The sequence below is a fragment of the Stegodyphus dumicola genome, chromosome 4 (assembly GCF_044657685.1).
Source record: "Stegodyphus dumicola isolate Sdum_Otavi_A_Nest chromosome 4, ASM4465768v1".
Lineage (NCBI taxonomy): Eukaryota > Metazoa > Arthropoda > Arachnida > Araneae > Eresidae > Stegodyphus > Stegodyphus dumicola.
The window spans coordinates 45,105,256-45,120,096 of NC_140771.1; the positions used below are offsets into that span (position 1 = coordinate 45,105,256).

General features: G+C 32.3%; 1 protein-coding gene across 2 annotated transcripts in view; it reads right to left on the reverse strand.

Moving 5' to 3' along the window:
• The window catches only part of LOC118192636 (uncharacterized), a 119,830-nt gene that overhangs the window by 71,768 nt on the left and 33,221 nt on the right, over positions 1 to 14,841 (reverse strand). The window contains exon 2 of one of the 2 annotated variants that reach the window (XM_085814793.1): positions 9,370 to 9,440. The gene's annotated coding sequence lies outside the window, so the exon portion shown is untranslated. Of the gene's footprint in view, positions 1 to 9,369; positions 9,456 to 14,841 lie in introns of both variants that reach the window. The other variant, XM_085814792.1, reaches the window with a different exon arrangement.

A 14,841-nucleotide genomic window follows, 5' to 3' on the forward strand; every position in this document is an offset into this window, starting at 1 on the left:
TACAAATGCAAGTCACTATAATAATTATTATAAATTACATATAGATTTTCAATTTTTTTGTGCTAATAATTAATAATTATTAATAATTATTAGCACAATAATTAATAATTATTAGCACAACTGTATAGAACAATGCGTTTAGAACATAGATTTTCGACTATCTTAAAACTCGGCATTAAAAATTTGTGTGCTTGTTTCTCAGCTTTCTAAAATCGGTTAAAAGATTTTTGAAAAAAAGGAACTTTCAGAATGCAAGGAAATTTTGAGATAATTTCCTATCCCTACAAATGCAAGTCACTATAATACTTATTATAAATTACATATAGATTTTCAATTTTTTAATTTTGTGCTAATAATTAATAATTCAGCTCTTCTCATACCTAATGAGCAACTTCATAGATAAGGTGATAGGAATTTTTTTACTCGATGGTTCTTAAATTTGAAACTATTCTACATTTAAATCGTGAAATGTAATACTTCAAAATTACGAAATATTTCTTCTACAGACTGACAATGGTAGTCGTAAAGAATTTTTTTGAAAATTTTATTAGGAATTAAAATTAAATTTTATACTTCTAGCTAAAATTTATAATCTTTGAAATCATAACAGATCATTAATGCTCACAAAATATATGCAAGTTAGATAATAATTATTTATATCATTATAAAATGAAGAATATATGACTGAATATATGAATTCGTTTCACAGTAGAAAGCAGAAAGATGGAACATCTAGAGTCATAAAATTTTGAACATATAATCCTGTACTCACACATGTGCACCACGAAACGCTAGTTTTGAATTTCAAACATTTTATGGTAGAAGAGATGGTATTTTGTCATCGCACAATTTCAAACTTTATATCTTCATAAAACTACAGACATTTCTTTTTAAAATGGAGTGTATACCGCTTTATATTTTAAAGCCTGAATTTTTAAAGATTTTTACAGGAGATGTTGCAAAATGGGGAAAAATTACAAATTTATGACATTCTGTGACCTGGACTTGCTTGTAGCAGAGGGAGATTTCTGAGAAATGCTCGAAAATTCTGATTCGAATTCTGGTACTAAGAAATTTGCTTAATATGTATTGAGATCAAATGAAATAAAAATAGCATTTTTCAGTTATTTTTTTATAATATTATTCTTGAGATCAAATTATTTTTAAATTATTTGAAGTGGCATATAAAACCACACCTAAACTTCAGTAGTAAACAATTTGCTGAGAATTCCCTTTTTATACAAGAAGGAATGGGGATGCCGTGCAGAATCGACAATTGTGTAGGGCTGATGAATTCTTTGCTGGCATAGGATCAGGATATGCAGATACCCTAAAATAATAATTCAATCAAATTCTTTACATTTTGTTTAATCTTTTTCACTTATTATCATATTCTTCTGTGCTAATTATCAGCCTCGCTAAACTACTGTTTCGTGTATGCCGTTATCTGACCTACATCCCGTTAATCCTATGCTGGTGTCAATTCTACATAGTGTCAGTCCTATGCTAAACTCGATCTTACGTCGTATCGGTGGTATACTGGTGCTGGCCTTAGGCACTGTCCATTCTACGTATGTGATGACTATGCATTGCGAAATACTAATTGATCCCCTTCTTAGGGATTATATAATTATCAAATATTGCTTTTTATCGTGTTATTCTTTTTAAAGATGGTTACTAAAGAAAATTAATGAAAATCAGACCTTCAGCCATATAGCGCAGAGAATAAAAGACGCACCTTCAATGCAACGCTTTTAAATTACCATAAATATATTAGTGAAGTTTTGTTACTTTAAATATTTTTTAATTGTGCTTCTTGATGTTTTTCATAGCTGAAAGTTTAAATTATCATGTCATTTTTTTAAACGCATTTCTAGCTTTCCATAGCAAATTCGGCATCCCTTCTAGTTGTTCACTTGCCGCATCCTCGTTTAGCTCTAGTAACGAGTAACATTTTGTGCTTCCATTTAGAAATTGAGAGATTTTGATTATCTTCGATGGTTTATGAGCTAATTCTGTACTCTGTTGCTAGAAGCTACGAGCACATTCAATAGACTGTGCATGGTCATTTATCTACAGATGTATTTTATTTCCGCGAAATAGGCATTTGTTGAGATTTGCAGACTAAATTCTCAAAAAAGCAAGTACTCATTGGTAGCAAAAAATAGACTTATTTGTCCTATGAATTGAATTTTTAAATTTTTTAAAGGAATAACATTAACCACACTATTTCAAAAAGTGTTTAATTAAAATAACAATAAATTCTGATATTCAGTTTTTCTTTTAATAATGAGTTGCTGTATTCCTTCTCCCTTTTCTTCTTTTATTTCAGGAGATACAGAGAATACTGCATAAAATTATGACGTCATTAAACTCGAACTAAGTCTGTTGCCCCCCTCAGTTCACGCCAGTCTTTTAGTCTCGTAGCTTGTATATACATTCCAGTTGTTCATCCTTGTATGCTCTTTCACCTCCATCCTTATTTTCTTCTTGCCACTCTTTTTTAACCATAAGAATGAAGAGTATCCAGACTGATAAAACCCTGAAATCTTCATCTTTACAGTATTTCTGTATTCATTCTTACAGGTTTTCTTTATATTTTGAAACTTCGACTGTACTATGACATAAGCTCTTGTTCTTTCTGTAGCAGAATTTTCTTATACTACATCAAAGATTACTTTTCTTTCAAACATCGAATTAACATTATGCTTTTGGACTTTATTCCCAGCTTTAGCAAAAAAATTCACATAAAATTCGCATTTTTTTTTCAAAAACGCTTACGAAGTTTTCATCTTTATTAAGAACCTTGATTCGATCACTTTTTGAGAAATGCGGGTTAATCCCCATAACACGTATATTTGGAAATTCAAAGCCTACGTATCTTGACTATGCAGTTGTCATAACCCTTCCTTGGAAGTATTACGAAATTTTATACCTAAACTTTCCCATAAATCCTGTATATGTGCAGTTATTCATTTTTCAAGTGTTTTAAATCTACACAATTGTCAAAGCAGCTGCTCAAATGCGTGAGTGTCTGTCATTGACATAGCCTTGTTTGACAAATATGCATGCAACTTTATTTCATTGCCATTAATGTGATAATATTGATAAGTTTGGAAGGTTAAAATTTCTTTTGAACGAGTTATTTCTTTTCTAATATAAACTCCCCCAGTTTCCAAAACAGAATATTGGCTATATACTGACAGTTTTTGATATCGTTATTGTGTTAGACTTAAAGCTATTGCACATAACTTTAAATTCCTGAAGTTCTAGACTTCAAATCATTTTTCAATATACCTCAGTCTGAAGATGCTGTAGTTTCTTAATAATATACTACAGAAGCGTTCTTTAACTATGAGAAATTTCTGTGCGCATGTTTAACAAGTGAAAAGCTTTTGAACTGTATAGAACAATGCGTTTAGAATATAGATTTTCGACTATCTTAAAACTCGGCATTAAAAATTTTTGTGTGCTTGTTTCTCAGCTTTCTAAAATCGGTTAAGAGATTTTTGAAAAAAAGGAACTTTCAAAATGCAAGGTAATTCTGAGCTAATTTCCTATCCCTACAAATGCAAGTCAATATAATACTTATTATAAATTCTCACTTCAAAGGAAATCAATTAAGTGTTATTCTGAAGTCCTTAAATTGAAAATTAATCACCTATTTAGTCATAAAACAGAAAAGAATTCTCAAAATTAATAGTGATCTTTTTGAATAAGAAGACATGCATGTAAGAAGACAAATAGCTTTGATCATCCGAATAAGGAAAAAGCGGAGAATGAATATAGACACTGGTTCCAGTGAGTATCAGATCAGAGGAAACGTCGATAGTATTATGCGGGGGCCAGCGCTTTCATTCCCTCAATGGAGGACATCCTCACTTTGGCGATTACTGCCTACCAAGGCCAAACCTGTCTGTCACTGTCTCGTGATCTGTTAATTATATTTAGAATTGCTCGTTAAAAACACGCGTTTAGTAGTATGAATGTTAAATAGCGGCCTGCAGATTGTTTAAGAGAGCATGATTCGACGCATCCTGTTTTTAGACACCATAGATATAATCTCAGTATTTATTAAATTATCACTACATTCCATACTTTTCCTTTGATGAGTATTTTATTGAATATTTACTTTATCTTTATCTCGTAATTTTTACATGTTAAAGAAAGTAGAGCGCAGTTAATTAAGGCAGGACAATTAACTACTTACAGCAACTTTTCTATCAAATCTGTGAGAATAAAGAAGTAAAAATTTTTTTCAAATTGAAAAAAAAAAAAAAAAAAAAAAAAAAAAGGTGGACAGAGCAAGAAAGTTACGTGCAAGAAGCTGGCAAAGGATTGCAAACTTCCATAAGATTTGCCAAGAAATATTCTATGAAGCTTCATTGCTTACACAGCGAACTTTTAAAACTACGGCGACAGTCTTGTAAGCAGGCAGACATTCGAAGTTATATGCTATCACACTAAGCAATATGTAACTTTCAAGTGATAAATATGATATTTTAAAAATATTGTTTCATTTCGTTTTTCTGAAATATAAAATTATGTGTGTTTATTTTAATTTTAAATAATCCTAACGATTTAGATATCATTTTTAATTGTAGCCGTTAAATAAAAAAACACGTTCGAAGGATATTGTTTGTTACAATTCCTACATATGGCATCACAAAATACAAAACAAGTTATAGAAATATATATTCAATTACCCGGAATCAGCGAGATCCCATTGCCGCTGATTAAAAGGATTTCTATTGTATTGCGTATCTGGAATGAAATTATATGTTTTCATTTGTATTTATATACATATTTTATGAACTCTTAAAGACTCTTAAACTTTAAATCATATACTTCGAAACATCTGAAAGCTTGATTCCAAGCTGAATGCATATTAAGTACTTCTTTGTTAAAGAGAATTTGTAAAATAGAAAGAACTTTCAATCATCAAGTTCCCAAGTTTCGAAGATGAAGCAAGGAAGATTCTGAGAATGATAAATAAATAAAAGAAGAAGAAAGATTCAATAAATAGGACCAAAGTGGAACATCTGGGCGCAAAAGCAACGGTTGGCGCATCAAATGGAGAGAGTGCCTATTACGTACAATTACAGAGCGGCTTCCGCAATTTCTGTCCCGGCCAGCAAGCGATGTCGCCCAACGCTTGCAAATAATAAAATGTGCCCCCCTGATTTTCTGACAACTCCGATACAGACAGGGACCAAGCGCATATGGCAAAGAATGATTTTAGGTAGCTTCCGAGCCCATTTCTATTTTAAGTATTCTTAAATTATCAGTAGATGATATCAATAGTATACAAGAAATGCAAAAGATTGATTAAAAAGTATAGCCTTTAATTAAATATTAATCCATAGATTTAGTTAATGTTCCTGGATAATAGTTTAAAAACATTCCCTAAAACTTACTTGTGTTTATTGGTTGTGCATAATTAGACGAAGTTATGATATGACGAATTTTCATGACTGTTTTGTCATTATAATAAACGAGGGAAGGAAACTGGATCAGCTGTAAAACTACGGACGAATTAATTGTAATATATATCACTTGCTATAAGTTATTACCAGTTATTTTTGGCTTTAAAAACGTTTCAGTGGAGGCTTTCTAAAACGTTTGGCTCACTGCGCTACATTATAAATCATTTATCACCAGTGCAACTTTTGCATACGTTCCCATTTGCAAAGCATAAAATCTTTAACTTATCTTTCTCGCAGGGTCGCAAAACGTTTGTTCTCAGAGTTTCGTCATTTAGCAAAAGATAAGATTTATAATTTATTTTCCATACTAAATCAGATTTTGGAACTGATTAACAACATTAGATATTGAAAAGTAATAAATTCTCAGAGTGTTGTCATTTAGCAAAGGGTAAGATTTATAATTTATTTTCCAAATTAAATCAAACTGAATCTTATATATTTTAAAGCATAAACAACTTTCCTAATAATTTAAATACTTTTTATTTCCTTATGCAATAAGGGAAGTATTGTAATTGCGAAAAATTTCGAGTATCATATTTCAGTGGAAATATTAATTTTGATGGTTCCCGAATCCATTTGGACGATGTTTTGCGCGACACCTGTACGTATGGATAGAATAAATGACTCTTTTCCAAAATAGATTGTAAAAAGGGTTTTAAAATGGATTCTAAATAGGATTTGTTGTAACATCTCGTGGTAGACCTTCTTTTTTACTGCAATCGGAGGTTCCAAACATACCCCTTGCTGACTTAAAATTCCTTACCTGGCCTTGATTTTCGCAGTTGTTGGTATTTGTCGTATACTTCCAGTTAAAGAAGTGTTGTAAATGACTAATGTATTTATATTTTAGCAATATCAAATTTAAAAAATTAATTTTCGTCAAATAAGGAAACTTAACAACATACATAATAAGAGTTTATATATGCAGTTAGTATAACAATATATGGTTAATATCAGTTTATTGTTGTAAATATCTGACAACATTTAATATCAGTTAATTGCCGCTATTCAAGGAAATCATGTGGTGTCCATATTAAATTCTTTAATATTGTGTCTAACCGACATAATTTGAAATGGGTTTAACATGCAATACATCCAATCAATAATTATTGTAAATATATGTAGGATTATTGTAATTCATAAAACGTATTTCTAATGCTATATATTATGTACCTCGATCAGAAAACTTTTAAAACTAAAGGAAACTAAACTCAGCGGCACAAGCAGCCCTTAGAGAGCCATGGCCGGCAGAGCCCTGATATCTGCTTTCTCGACCGTGAGATCCGGGGTGCTTGAGCATCTTACCTGGACAAGCGGTCAGCTTGTCGCAGGACCGAGCCAAGCGAACTCGGTACTCATTTTATCGACCCATTCAAGGGACGAAAGGTTGGGTCAACTTTGCAGAGTCCAGGGATCCAACCCCGGACCTGTGGTGCTACTGCGCCACCGGGCATCGCATAGGAAGTTTTTATTTAAATTTATTTGTTTCTTTTTTTTTAATTCGCCCAAAGGAATGTTATCCCAGTAGGGCTATTAGTCCCAAAACGAGATTTTGCGTTGAATCATTATAAAACTCTGAATCAGTTTTCAAATTGTTGCCACCAAATATTATCGCCCTGTAATATGTTTAAAGAAATTAAATAATGAAGAATCTGCATGAATTTGTGCAACAACCGTACCTAGAGCCATCAGATAACGTAGTTCACCACCCGAATATGGACACCTGGAAGCCCGAATTCTAAAATTCGAATTTTTTTTTTATTGTGTATTTTATACTTTGTAAAATTTTAAAGAATTTTTGATTAACGAACTCAATGATGTCAAAGCGAGCAATGGCAACCTTGTACGGGAAAGATATTTCTATCCCCAGCTCGTGAGACTGCCTATCGGAAATTATAAAGATATGCTGTTTTTAATATTTTATTTTGCAATTCAAATTTTGTAAAACTTTAACGAATTTTTGATTAACAAACTCAACGATTTCAAAGCGAGCAATGGCAACACTGTACGAAAAAAAAAAAAAAAAAAAAAAATTTATCTCCAGCGCCCGAGACTGTCTGTCAGATATTCTAAAGATAGGCTGTTCTAAAACATTTATAGCCCAAAGGAACATTAGCCATTAACATTAGCCTCGAAACGTGTATGTATAGGTAAATGAAGATAACGCTCCTTTGGGCGTAATTTAAAATCTTAAAGCTTCCAGTTTATTATTATTATTATTTATTTAATGCGCACTGTGCTTTTTTTTTCGCTCAAGAGCTCATTCGGGGAAAATGCAAATAATGGATTCGAAGAAAAAGTTAAAATTTTTATGAGACGGAAAAGAAACCTGAACGTTGAGCTCAGATTATAATTATTTGAACTAATTTACCTGAAGTAAATTTTTGCAATTTTACTAAGTACTCTCGCTTTCGATTGAACGTTAGAGGATACTGCAGGTGGTAACTAATAAATTCTCATTTCACAGTAGTTAGCTGGCAGTCAGATAGCATGCCTTGTGGACTCAGGATCAGAAAAGTACTGGTTCCCCGAAAATCATGCTTGAATATTTACAATGCGGTCTTGCCTGAGGGAGTTAAGCTTTGGTCTATTATTCCTCGGTTTCTTAGCAGCAGCATTTAATTCACTGAAGCAACTTTGAAAGAAATTGATGTCATTTTGGGAAACAATAAACAATGTCAAACTTTCAAGAATGATGCTCCAGTTTTGAGCATTCCGATAATTTTTATTTGCTCATTAATTTTTCTCATTCGTCGGATTTGTTTAGAAAGAATTTTTTATCCTCTAAATCTTCGGAACGTGTTAAATGCGCAAAGGTGAAATGGACATATGCATTACCTTTAATTCCCTCCTCTCCATTTCCATTTGACTCCATTACTGATATAATTAAAGTAACATGGCCTAGATCCTAACGCTTTGATTTGCGTGTTATTAAAGTTTGCAAATTTTATTATGACCTGTTAAATTTTTGCACGAATTGTTTTGTAAAAATTATGATCCTTTTATAGCAAGTTTCTCGAAAATAACAGTATCCGCAGCATTTTGCTGCTCATATTTTAACACAATGTTTTCCGAAAGTTCAACACGTGATGCAGAATTTCAGCTTTCGAAACACATACGACAGAAGGACAGTATACAGAATTTTAGCTTTCGTATACATATACATGATTCTTTGAACCTGAATGTGGTTATAAAGCAGAATATGTAAATATTATTTGTTGTGACTATTAAAGATTTGCTCTCCATAAAAATGCTAACTAGTCATTAGTTTGGAGCACTGCTTTTCCGAAGCCTTTGAGTAGAAGAGTTTAACTGCAAGGAAAAATTTTTAAATGCTGTTCTGGTTATTTTTTTTTTAATCAGAGCAGTAAGTTACGACTCAAGAAATATGACCGGATAAATACCACAAATTTGTCCAAGCTTTTATTAGATTGTTCTACTTTGAATAATCTGCCGGCCGATTCTGCAATAATTAATAATCTAATAAAGATGTCGCCACTTTCTTTTGCATTGACTATTCTAAAGTTTCTCGCCTTTGAGAATAATTTTAAACGAAAGAATCTGTTTTTTCAGTTACCCGAGGATTGCGGTCTAGGAATAATGTCATTTTAATTTTAAAAAAAAATCGTTATGTACGAGTCAGTACTTTTACAGTTTTGTAGAGCAGTGTTACTCTATAAAAGAACAAAATTTCTTGGACAGACATACATAGTATTCCCAAACAATAAAAGCTTCCATGCATTATTTCGGAAAGTTTACGTTTACGTAGATATTTCAAATTCTAAAGTTGCGAAGAGGCTGAAAGAATGCGCATTTTATAAACCAGTAAAAAACTGTGATAATAATAATAGTAATAATAATAGCATAAATAACTCAGTCTTACCAAAGCTACCTTTCGAAGGACTATTATCTTCATTACATCAATCTCCGTACCTCGCCCATCCATGAATGAACCTGTTAAAGGATATACTGCAAAATATAGGGAAAACATGTTATAATAATAACAGTAATATTAATATTTAAATAATACTTATGTGATATTTCAAATATTTCAATCCCGTAACTTGGTAATTTACTTTTGAATTAATTGAGAAGCTTCAGTTATGAACAATTTACTTTTATTTCTTGTATATATAAATAATGAATGCATAATTTATTCAGACAAGAAACTGCGTTTGTTTTTAAACTTGTTAAAAGCAAATCCTGTTACATCAGACTGTCAAGGCCAGTCATTAGAATTTAGTTGATAAGGACCCGAAATCCGTCGTCTGCATTGATAGCTCAGGTAGTAAAAGTTACTCCAGTAGGTTCTGGACTTCAAACCAACTAGATTTACCGCCTTTATAGAGACATCCAAATACAGAACTCTTGGAAAAACTATCTTGGAAGGGTAAATTATTAAAATGCGAAAAGGAAACTTAAAACCGATTTAAGTTTCCTTTTCGCATTCGGCCTCCCTATAATCGTGAACGACACACACATTCAAATAAGTAAGAAAAGTCATATCACCTCCATCTAATCATTAAGAAGCCGAACATCTATTCCGGATCTAAAATAGGTAACAAACAATAAGTCCTCCTTTACTTTTGCAAGAAACCGTGTATCATTAGGAGCCCAAGTCACAACATTTTTAGCCCGAATGGGCGTCAACCCAAAAGGTTTATTAATTTCGTTTTGGCATTTTGCGTTGCTTCACTATAAAAGTCTGAATCACTTTTCAAATTGTTGCCACCAAATATTAGAGCCCTGCATTATATTTAAAGAAATTAAATGGTAGAGACATTAGATTATTTCGAATCAGTAGACATAAAAAATGAGCAATGCCCTCGCCAGGACTCGAACCTCTCGAATACGCGCTGAGTGTGCTGGCCACTACACCACGAAGGCATGCTAAGGAGGGGGGGGAATGTCTTATATGCTCCCATTTTTAAAGGGGCCTGAGGATTATTGGGCCTAGTCGCCAAATCACCCTCCACCATCTTTCTAGTTCGGGTGCCACTGTAGAGCCATTAGGTATTTTGATGCAGGAATCATGAAAATGAGAAATTCCCTCGCCGGCACTCGAACCAAGGACCTCTCGAATACGCGCTGAGCGTGCTGACCATTACACACGAAGGCATGCTAGGAAGGCGGAAGAAATACCTTCTAAAATAATGAAGAATCTGCATGAATGTAGGTATGTTTTCCGCATTGTGGAAAAAGAACGCTACCTAGAAGTATCAGATTTTAAATAACGTAGTCTTCCAGTCGAATATGGGCACCTGCAAGCCCAGATTTGGAATTTAGAATTTATTTATTATCTATTTCATATTTGTAAAACCTTAACGGATTTTTGTTCGATTTCAAAGCGTTCCTTTAACATTATTAACATTAACATAGCGCGCACCTTTAAACACTGATATTTTATGCGTGAGGTTTCTTCACATTTCATTCTGGTGTTATGTTGGTAGCGTAGCAACCGGAAGACGCTACAATGTTTAACGGTATTTTCCGTCGAATGATTTTGAACTCTGTATCACTTTTCAAATCCCGTTTATAATCCCCGTTAAAAAAATAAAACCCATTTGTCCGTAATATAACATCTGAAACCTTTCATATTTTTTATTTCCTTGAATATGTCGGGCGGCCTAAGCCGAACCCAAAGCAAGTGAAGTTTTCTATGCTCGGTAGAGTTCATCTTCGGCCACAATACGTAATATAGCTTTACAATTCCTGTTATTGTGCTGTGATTATTCAATAAAATTAGTATTTTCTCACCGTGTAACATACTTTTCTATAAATGAGATGGATTCATATTCCGTACAACATCTATATAGCATCATGGACTTAGTGGAAAACATATATAGACAGTCCTCCAAATGGATTCTATGTTTTTGAAGTATGCTGTGTGCAAGTAGAGAAGCGTCTTTGTCAGTATATTAATTTTACCGATAAACTGCATTTTAAAATGCCAAGCAGTGAATACTGGCCGCAATGGGTGGAGAATACCCGCGGCAACAAGCAGACGAAAACTAAAATAGAGGAGGTAATCAGGCTTTGCTCAGCAAGATACTAAGAAATTCTCCCCCTCTCTTGAGAATTGTATCTTCGTAACATAATTTTAATAGCAATTCTAAATACTACAACAACTGAATATCAACACTAGGAAAATAGCTCACCCCGCAGCATAATAACAAGACTGTAAGAGCAAAACTATTGTAATGTAAGCATATTACTATCCAGTTTGTATGTACTTGATAAAAATAATATTGTAAAGCAGTTTAAATGATATTGAAAATCTAGTCAATGTGTAAATGAATTACAAGTTTAATTTGATTATCTCAGTAAAAGTGTTGTAAATATGAATTCATATAATGTTTAAATGTACACATAGCTGTCATGATTTTATGTATCTATCATATGTAACTTGTACAAGACAATGATTGTAATCAACATATCTATGTTTATTCACAGGCCTTGTATGCCTATGTAATATTTATATGTATATTTTTACACGGAGGAAATTTTCCCTTCTGCCAGGATGACTATTAACACTGTAAGATTTTTACAACAAAGTCAGGTCAGTGGTTATCTCAGGCGGAGCTCAATATATTAATTTTCTGGGAAAGTCTGCATTTTTATTAATTATATACATTGACCTTTATGTAAAGTAATATATATTTGGTTTATGTTTCAGCATAAACAGTTCAGTAATATATATTTGGTTTATGTTCAGTTTGTTATAAAATTGATTTGGAGAAGGCAGGAAATCTTCTGGTCGATATTGAGAAGTTTTAGATTTAAGTAATTTCATTATGCTTTAATGTTAATTATTATTTTGAATGAATATAAGAGGCTGACTATCTATGGCTTATGAGGCTTCTGTTTCCCTGAATTGTTAATGATAATAGATTTGATGGGCAAAACCTTATCAATAAATGGTTCTATTATAAGCTCTGTTTACGTTCTTAAGGGCGAGACAGGTTATTCAGCCAGTCTTACAGTTCATGTGATCATCATTTGCTTTGCGTTTGGTTTATCTTTGGTCTTCCTGTATGTCCGATAATTTTATATTATTATGAAATTATTCATAATATTGCTAAATCATGTTTTTCGGATTGCAAAAAAATGTATGCTAAACATTACTGTGTGAAGCATAAACCAGTAAAATAAAACATATTTAATAAGCAATATATTTTACATAATATTCCGTATAAATATTTTATTTGTTTATTAATATATTATATTATAATATTAAATAAATAAGTTTATTTGTTTATTAATTAGTATAAAATAATAAAAATGAATGACTATTTTTAATTTTTGGAACTTCTATCCAAGTGTTTCCCTTGTATCTTTTCGAGTGGATGTTAAAATTCCATATCTGTGCACGAAGTCCCTAACCAAGCATTTAAATAGAATGAGAACTTTGTTACTAAATATTTAGGTTCTGTTTGAGAGGTAACATGTCCTTCGTCAGTTGTGAAGGCAATGTGGCGCAGTGTGAATACAACAACTTCTTCATCAGATATAAAGAAATCATTTATTTAAAGTGTTCTAACCATGCTCTGTTTGTTTTGGGAATTCTTGTAGCAACTATGAAAGCTTTTTAAGTTCCTGCATATTCATTTCTTTTTATTTATGTATTTATTAACATTTTCTAATGGCGCTGAAAGATGAGTCTGTAGGATCAATACGTACATATTTATTAATAATGCTTCAAGTATCTGAAGTCTTGTGTACAAAAAAGAAAAACAGTTATAGTGCAACGAAAAATAAGCCTTGTATATTCGTCAACGTCTTTTAATAACCTATCTTTAAAAGTCTCATACAATCTATGTTGAAGAAACTTTCTCTATTAACGACATAGCTCCTAGCATTTATTAGGCATATCAGTTCTATTCCTGCTATCGTAACTGATTTTTTTTTCCTAAAAAAATGCGCTACGATAGCAGGAACGAAGCTACGAAGTTGCCACATCGTATAACAATATAGGAGTTTGAACTTGATGTAATTGAGAGAAAGGTATTAGAATTTGCACTGACACTACACAAAATGTGACTTGAAATCACACGCAGACAGTTTCCCGCATCAAAAATATTTTGGAGGAAACAAAATTCATGCAATGTTACCCGTATTAGAACTTTCAGCTGCGGAGAAATGTCTAAATGGTATTAAAATATTATTTACAAAAGCATAAAATCAGAAGCGGGCAATTATAGTTTACCTTAAACCTTGCATAAAATGATATGTTTGCTGAACTGAATGTGGCAAAGCATGCCCGGACTACTTGGCGAAAGGAAGGATACTTTCGTGGCGTAATTTCCAACTAGCTCTTATTCACGCTACACATGGGAAAAATTACCGAAATGACCGTGCAGTCAATCCTTTTGTGGATCCGAACTATTAGCGTTGAGAGGTGTTATCTACTATTTGACTCTTAAAATAGTATACGGCGAACATCGCGAACGGAAACATTGTGCAAGAAAAACAATACAAGAGCAAAGCACCGTCGTACAAAGTAACGTGGAAGAAAAGAAAGCAAGAAGGAAAAAAATCGCAGTTCTTAATGCATCGCGGTATAAAAAGTCGTCGTTTAAAATAAAGCAGTTAAACGAATTCGCAGTTTTAAAACATAGTCTTATAAAATATCGGGATGAAAAACAAAGCACCTACAAACAATCGCGCAATGGTAGTAGTCGCTCATTTTCTTTTCCTGATCTTTTATATGCTGTATTTTACATGTGAACGTTATATTTTACTCTATATTTTTCATGAAAACTGCTAATTCAACTTCATAAAAGATTAATTAAATAATGACTTTGAATTTTTTTTACCACGATGCTTTAAAACTGCAAAGTTTTGGAACCGCACATTTCGGACTGTGGTGTTTTACAGTGATGTTCTTTGCGTTTTTTTTCCCCCGACGATGTAGGAAGACGTTTTCCTCTTGCATTTTTTTCTCTTTTTTTCTCTTACTAAATATACAAGGTTTATTTATTTTTTTTCGTCCTCGATATTTCCGACATCGAGGACGAAATTTTAAGATTCAAACTTTAAATTAAAGGAAATTTTAACAAATTTTCTTTTATTTATAAAACAAAATTTGTGCTGAAAAGGCCTCCTATCTGCATTAGATAGGAGACTCTTCCTAAGTAAAAAAAAAAAAAAAAAAAAGCTACCTATTGTGCAACGTCAAATGAAACCAAATTTGAATGTGTAACGAAAGATGTATATATTCTCGCTACTCTCAAACTAAATCAGCAGAATTATAATTCAAAACAATATTTATGAAAATGCTTTAATTTATATTAAAGTGGTATTTCAGCTAATGTAAAGGAAAGGAAATAAGTTGAAGAAAGATTTATTATAATTT